Source organism: Cervus elaphus, chromosome 1 (genome assembly GCF_910594005.1).
Source record: "Cervus elaphus chromosome 1, mCerEla1.1, whole genome shotgun sequence".
Lineage (NCBI taxonomy): Eukaryota > Metazoa > Chordata > Mammalia > Artiodactyla > Cervidae > Cervus > Cervus elaphus.
Window position 1 is genome coordinate 21,755,329 of NC_057815.1, and position 8,359 is coordinate 21,763,687.

The window sequence follows — 8,359 nt, forward strand, 5'->3', positions numbered from 1 at the left end:
CAGTTCCCCGCCATGTGGAGCTCTCCAGACAACTCCCTGTGTGTCCTCAAAGCACTGCAACTCTCTTTCCCAGCTTGAGTGATCCAAGGAGAAACAAAGTCACAGTATCTTTTTAATACCTGGCCTTGGAAGACTCACACCACCATTTCTGCTATTCCCTGCTGCTTATATGGATCAGCATGAGAAGGAACTGCATAGGGCATGAATATTGGAGGTAAGAATTGTTTGCGGCCATCTAGGAGGCCGGCGACTGCAGCATATACTGTTCCAAGACCAGAGACTATCTGAATTTTCCATAGGTAGAGCATCTGCATGTTCAACTCTATATTTTTTTCAAACTTATTTCTTCTGCATTCACTAAATTACTTCCAGTCACCAATCTAGGAATCTGTAAAACACCCTAACCTCTAACTTCTCTCTCTTACTCTCTCCTCTGTCAATTTCAAATCACTTGCTAAGTTTTGTCAAGTCTATTATTTGTGTGTCTTGTAATTTGAGTGACATTCTGAAATTCATATATGCTGTGAACTGAAATGCGTCCTCTCCCAAATTCATCTGTTCAGGCGCTAATCTCCTCAATGTGACTATATTTGGAGATAGGAACTGCAAGGAATAATTCGGGTTAAATGAGGTTCTCAGGATAGGGCCTTATCCAATAAAATTAGTAAACTCATAAGAGGCACCAGAGAGTTTGCTCTTTCTATCAGGTGAGGAAATGGCAAAAAGACAGCTATCTGTGAGCTGGAAACAGCACTGTCATCAGAAACCAAACAGGTTGGACCTTGAGCTCAAATTTTCAGCCTCCAGAATGTGAGAAAATAATTTTGTTGTCTACGCCACCTATTTCATGGCATTTTGTTATGGCAGCCTGAGCAGACTCATACAATATGAAAACAAAAAATCTTTGTGATGGTTACTGTGATATTTTTATTCCTGGGTATAAGCAACTCTAGTTATACCTCCTTCTAGGTCCATTCTGTGACACTCTCTCTGAACTTCCTAGTAGGAAGGACTCTTCTCTGAATTCACATGGTTCTTTGTTACCACTTCTCTTGTGGCATACCTAGTTATAATAGTTTTTTGTGTGTAAGTGAGTTATCTCTAAGTCATGATGTCTTTAAGGGGAAGGAATATTTTTTATTTATCCTTGATACTGCTGTTGAAATGAAGAAGCTGCCAAAAAAAAAAAAAGCTGAATATTTTTGGCTTGCTAAGAAAGAGAAAGCTGTGCAGTGTCTCTCTAAACAAAGTAGAAAGCTAGAAATAATTTTTTTTTGCTTTATTGAGGTTTGATTGGCAAATTAAAAACTGTATATATTTAAGGTGTATATATGATGTTTTGATATATATTGTGAAATCATCCACAATCAAGTAATTAACATAGCGATCTTCTCACATAGTTACCATTTCAAATTTTTTAAGAGTTACTCTTATATAAAGTTTTGGGAAACGGGAACTTCCAGGATTGGCAGACTTTCAGAAGTGGAGTATATGGGGATTGGCTGACCTTCAGCCATGAAAGTGTGGTTAATAGGGGGAGCCTATACCTGACTGCTGGTTTTCAGAAGTATGGATTTGATGTTGCCATTGGTTAATCAGTGTAAGTTTAAAACTGATCTGGCAGGTTTTCCTGGTGGCTTGGTGGTAAAGATTCCACCTGCCAATGAAGAAGACACAGGTTTGATCCCTGATCCGGGAAGATTCCACATGCCGTGGAGCAACTAAGCCCATGTGCCACAACTATTAAGCCTGTGTTCTAGAGCCCAGGAGCCATAAATACTGAGCCCGCACACAGCAACTACTGAAGCCCATAAGCCCTAGAGCCCATGCTCTGCAACAAGAGAAGCCACTGCAATGAGAAGCCTATGCACCACAACTAGAGAGTAGCACCCACTTGCCACAACTAGAGAAAAGTCCCCACAGCAAGGAAGATCCAGCATAGCCAAAAATAAATAAATAAATGTATAAATAAAATTATATATTTTAAAAAAACTGATCTGGCAATTCCTTGTACTATATCTGAAGAATCATTGAGCCTTTCCTTGAAGTCCTTTATTCCCAGTACCTAATTTGGTGTCTTATTCAGTTAGTATTAGTTGAGTGAATAAATTAATGAAACTATTTTTTTCTCCCATTCATTTTTTTTCTCTCTTGGCTGCATCTTGCTGCTTGTGAGATCTTAATTTCCCAACCAGGGAATGAATCTGAGCCCTCCACAGTGAAAGCGTGGAGTCCTAACTAGACCACTAGGAAATTCTTTCTCCCACTCAAATTTTAAGTCCACAAGAAACAGTATGCTCCAAAAGTCCATAAAAAACAATACCTTAAAAAGACAAAGACAAAAGCTTTAAACTTGACTTACTGTCCAATAATAAAGTAAGAAAACTATGATTCATTTAGTCACTAGATTATGATGTGCCCTTTGTTCCTTATCAAGACCATATTACAACATGGAAACATTTTTTATATAATAGTAAGTGAAAGAAAATGATACAAAAATAGATAAGAAAGCAAAAACCATACAAATAAAAAATTAAGGAAAAACACCAGAATACTGGTCATTGTTTAGACAGGTGAAGTTATTAGATGATTTTTTTTCTTTTTTTTTATTCTCTAAGTGTCAATATTACTAATGTGTCAGTATTACTAATTATAATTATTTTTAAACATTTTAAGATTATACTCACTCTTTTCTCCTTTATCTGCAGCACTTAAATCTAAAACAGTAGGGTTGGAAAGGACTTCACACTTCTAACAAAGCTGATTTCATCACTGCCATGCAGGATAGCTCCCCAAGTCTCTGACACAGGAACAGAGAAAGCAGACGTAGACAGAAAGAAAAAAGAAAGAAAGAAAGAAAACTTTGCCAGGCATAAATTCAGCTTCCTCTGAGTATACTCAGTTCAGTTCAGTTCAGTCGCTCAGTCATGTCCGACTCTTTGCAACCCCATGAATCGCAGCATGCTAGGCCTCCCTGTCCATCACCAACTCCCGGAGTTTACTCAAACTCACGTCCATCGAGTCGGTGATGCCATCCAGCCAGGGAAGACAAAAAAAAATCATTTCCTGCTCTTTTTCCAAGGACCCGCCAACAGGTGCCGCATTTGCACCAAAAGGCAGCCCGGGTCTTTGAGCAGTACCACACGCGCCTGGGCAGTGACTTCCACACCAACAAGCAGGTTTGCGCAGAGACCACCATTATTCCCAGCAAGAAGCTCCGCAACAAGATGGCTGGCTACATCCCACATCTGATGAAGCGGATTCAGAGAGGCCCGGTGAGAGGAATCGCCATCAAGCTGCAGGAGGAGAGACAGAGACAATCACGTGCCTGACGTCTCAGCCCTGGATCAGGAAATCATTGAAGTAGATCCTGACAGGAAGGAAATGCTGAAGCTCTTGGACTTGGGCGGTCTCTCCAACCTGCAGGTCACTCAGCCTGGAGTCCGGATGAATTTCAAAACACTGCGTGGAGCCGTGTGAGTCTTTTCTGCTGTGCTGTAATATTTTCAATAAACCTTGGGAAACAACAACAAATAATCATTTCCTGTTAGTCCTCAACTTAAATTCACATCTACCCAAACCTGATATTTGTCTCACTGTGCCTCCTGTTCACCTCAATGGCACTCAGACCTGAACTGATGCAGGCCTGGCATAAATTAAGAAGGAAAAGGCTACCCACTCCAGTATTCTGGCCTGGAGAATTCCATGGACTGTATAGTCCATGGGGTTCCAAAGAGTTGGACACGACTGAGTGGCTTTCACTTCACTTCCACTCACTCTCTCATTCTCCCCAGACTTGGAAAGACTTAGACCTACTACTCAATTGCCCAATCACAGCTGAGTGACCATATTATCATCTGAGTTTCTTGTCTACTCTCCCCTCTTCTCCACAGCTTGGAGCCTATGTCCTGAGCAAGCCCTGGAAGCTCTCTTTCTTTTCCAAACACATGGTGTCCAACATTGAGTATGACTAGAGGTCAGAAGGACACCTCGACTTTTAACTATAATTATAGCCACTATCTGTGGTGCTAATTCAAAGTAAGTGCACAAAATTTTATTTAACAAGAGAAAAAAAATGCTACTTAAAAATGCCATTTAGTAGGCAAAATATATTTAAAAAATTAAGACCATAAGAGAGGCATTAGGAAGTGGATCCTTTTGGTGAATTAGAATTTAGAATATACTAATATTTAGTATATTTATTAAGTAAGAATTTAGAATATACTGATATTCAACAAAGAATGCTAGACACCTTAAATTGTTTTGGAAACAAGGAAAATGAACAAACACAGGAGATGCTGGCATCCAAAAATGATCACCTAAGATGGACACTAAAAGGGAACCAAAATGTCAAAGTTTGATTGCATTTTTTTTCTGACACATTGTCTTATTTTATTCAAATAGCAATCTGCTCACACATGATCCAAGAACACTTGGATGAATAATAAAGCAAATATAATCACATGTTAAAAATTAGTCTTCAAACATCATAGCCAATGATTCCATAGTTGCCTATGATCTCGCCAACATAAAACCACATTCACACCTCAGTGGCCTCCAAATGATTCAGTAGAGCTTCCTTAACAGTGAGCTATTTGAAGCTACTGGTTTTAGCACTGGTGATAATATTTTTCAAGCTCTGAATTGCTGTAGGGATCTCAGCAGGGGTTGAGGAACCAGCTCAACCTTGGCATAGAACCAAAACGTAGCCAATTGAGGCTTCAAGTAAGTCACAGCAGCACTGACCAGTGCCAGGGGCCTTCTCTGTGAGGTCACAGACAAACTGGGCCATGGTTCAGGACGGAGAGCCCGTCACCCCAACTGGTCAGCTGAATCTCACCCATCTGTTCGTTGCATTTTATTTTGAAAACCATAATTAAATTATAAAGTAAGTATATTTTATCTTCATTTATAATTCCCCCAAATCAAGAATTTACTGTTTTATTGGCATCATTTTCTGATATCCTTCATCATTGTGTTTGACTTTTACAGACTGATCATTTTTAAAAGAATGTGAATGGGCTTCACTATTTTCCCCTAAACATCTCTATTAAATATTTTGCTATTTACTTCTCTTTTAAAGCACTTACCTTGTCAACATCCTTGTTGATTTTGTCCTTTGGCTTTTAGATACTAAATTTTGTTTGTCAAAGGCTTTACTTTCATCAACTTTATGTAACCCTGTATGTTTGACAAGATTTGCAGTTTCACTTAGAAATCAATTTTCAATGACAAAGACTGGTTGAGAGGCACAGATGTAGACCCAGAGAGTGTCTGAGGAGAAGGGTTCATTAGATTATAATTTCATGCTATGTTTTAAATGCAAGGATTTGATATTGACTGCTCTGATGATCTGGACCCTCCTAGAGCCAGAAGGAAACATCCAGCATTTAGTCAAACTCTCATAACTGCAGAATCACTGCCGATGGTGACTGCAGCCATGAAATTAAAAGACACTTTGCTCCTTGGAAGAAAAGCTATAACAAACCTAGATAGTGTATTAAAAAGCAGAGACATTACTTTGCCGATAAAGATCTGTATAGTCAAAGCTATGGTTTTCCAGTAGTCATGTATGGATGTGAGAGTCGGACCATAAAGAAAGCTGAGTACAGAAGAACTGATGCTTTTGAACTGTGATGTTGGAGAAGACTCTTGAGAGTCCCTTGGACTGCAAGGACATCAAACCAGTCCATCCTAAAGGAGATCTGTCCTGAATGTTCATTGGAAGGACTGATGCTGAAGCTGAAACTCCAATACTTTGGCCACCCAATGGGAAGAACTGATCATTAGAAAAGACCCTGATGCTGGGAAAGGTTGAAGGTGGGAGGAAAAGGGGATGACAGAGGATGAAATGGTTGGATGGAATCATTGACTCAATGGACATGAGTTTGAGCAAGTTCTGGGAGATGGTGAAGGACAAAAGGAATCTGGCATGCTGCAGTCCATGGGATCACAAAGAGTTGGACATGACTGAGTGACTGAACAACAACAACAGAGAATGGAAGAAACAGTCTTAGATTATAGAACAAATTGGGAGCAGCTCAAGGCTGAATGCCAGATCTGCACTGTGTCCCATATAATCAACTAGAAAAAATAAAAAAGGAGTTGATATTGACAAGACTCACTCTCTCACAACTTCCCCTCTTGGGGGATCTCTTAGAAGAAGCCAAACAACTCCTCCCCATACCCACTAAGTCACCCTCCCCATGCAAGGCTAGGGCTGGATGAATAGCACCTGAAGTTGGCATAGAGCAATCTGACATTAAATCACAGTACAGTGGGTTTAAACAAGGATTGCAGCATGGTGATTAGCTAATCCTGTAAACTGCAGTTTCAAAAGCAATGTTCAGGGGCGAATCATTGAAATCAAAACATAACCAACTCACATATCACCTTATGGGAAACAAAGGGAGCGGAATAACCCCTCTAACTTGTTCAGGGCCTCTAATCCCTCAAGCCAGCCTGCAAGCCTGAGCCTGAAGCTTCCACCCTACCCAACTCCACCTTGTTTGGCTTTGTCTTCGGAAGATCTTTAGGGAGGGGTTGATCTTATGCAAGACTGATAACACTTTTCACTGCTTCCTTGCTTCTGGATCCCAGCAGCCAAGTATGTGGAGGTGAGGGAGAAAGCAAGTTTACCAGGAGGCAGTTGAGTAATGAAAATTAAAAAAAATTTAATTTTTTCTCCAATCGAATAATAAAATTTGCCTTGAAACCAAGCCTCATTCATAGAGGGACTATTAAAGCCCAACTCAATCCCACTTGCAGAGAAAGGACAAATCCTTCTAGTTAGTTGTTTCTGAGAACTCAGGATTACCTGACCTGAAAATTTTCGAATAGTTTTTTAAGACTCCAGAAGAATTCTTCATTTGACCCTCACATGTTGCTGTTAATGATGAGGAATGTGTGAGTTAAACTGTACCTGTCATCTATGTGATATCTACTCAGAGGAATTTTTCTAAAATCCAAGGCAGATCATGTAACTCTCTTGCTTAAAATACTTCAATGATTTCCTTTTCCTTCAAGAGAAAACTCTAGCTACCAAAAATTTAAAATTTGAGGGTTCTTTCATGGTCTGGCCCTGCAATTTTTTTCACCTTTGAAGTTGACTTCCCTCCGCCCTTGCTTTCATCCTGTCAACTACAAATTGGCATTTACCAAAAGCATTGACTGAACAACAAAGGCATTTTCCATCTCCCAGAGATTGAACCCCATGCTGCTATAACTACTGACCTTTAACAACCCCTGAGGGAGGTCAGGGTGGAGTGAGGCACTCTGTGCTCCAGGGAATCTGGTGGGACAGGTCTTTAGATAGTTGGGTGTTTTTAGGAATAGGTTTTATGATCTCAATCCTTGCATCTCCTCATGTCTAGAGAAGCACTAAATCCCTTCATGGTGATATTAGATCCTCATGACTAACAAAAAACCTTTTTTAAAATGAGTGCTTTGTGGTATTGAACTCCCCTTCCACCAAAACCTTATATATAGACTTTCCCCCACTGCCGCTTTGGAGCAGTCTCTCAGAGCTATCTGAGATGTTGTCTCCGGGGCTGCAGTCCTCATTTCGCTCCAAATAAAACTTAACTTGCAACTCTCAAGTTGTACATCTTTTTTTAAGTTGACAGTTATGGCGACCATGAAGGGACCCAGAGTGGACTTCCTTCCTTCAACTGGACTCCATGAGGAACTGGAGCTTTGGTACCAGCAGTGGCCCCTTGCACCCATTCACCTCCTCTGGGAGTGCAGACAAATTTGGGTATGTCTCTCCTGGTCTTGAATCTCCCATATTGGTTGAGATTCTGAGTTTTATTTGGCAGTGGAGCAGGTTGCCTGCCCCCTCCCAGGAGGAATGATACTGGGGGGGGGGGGGGGGGGGGAAACATCCAGGGCATACCTACTCCTGGTCTAGACACTGACTGGGGCTTGGTTGAAAGATACTGAGAAATTCCCACCCAGTCAAAAGATACTGCATGGGAGGCTGGCTGAAAGATGCCAGAATTGCCCACCCAGTGGAAAAGAACTGGGTAGTGGGGGGTTCGATTGGGAAAAAAATCAAGGAATACCTGGGGCTCAGCTGAGAGATGCTGAGGTCGCTCTGTTTTAGGGGACTCTGCTGTAGGGGTCTTGGCTAAGTGGTTAAGAAACTGATCTGACACTTTTCCTCAGTTTGACTGCCATTATAGAATTTGTCAGGATAAAAGTGAGGAAAACATATGAGAGCTTTGCTCTGAAGGAAAGGGACAAGACTCCTCCCAGCCGATTTCGGTTTTCTCAGGTGACTGAGCAATTTACAGGAGTGGTGGAGGCCTAGTCCTCATACTATGCAGTGGTCCCATAGGGAAACCTATTCATTAATTAA

The 8,359-nt window shown here is 40.9% G+C and overlaps 2 pseudogenes; one reads left to right on the plus strand and one right to left on the minus strand.

The window, feature by feature from the left end:
* Positions 1 to 201: 201 nt before the first annotated feature.
* LOC122682204 lies at positions 202 to 3,485 on the plus strand (annotated as a pseudogene).
* A 995-nt stretch (positions 3,486 to 4,480) lies between these two features.
* LOC122688574 lies at positions 4,481 to 4,792 on the minus strand (annotated as a pseudogene).
* Positions 4,793 to 8,359: the final 3,567 nt, after the last annotated feature.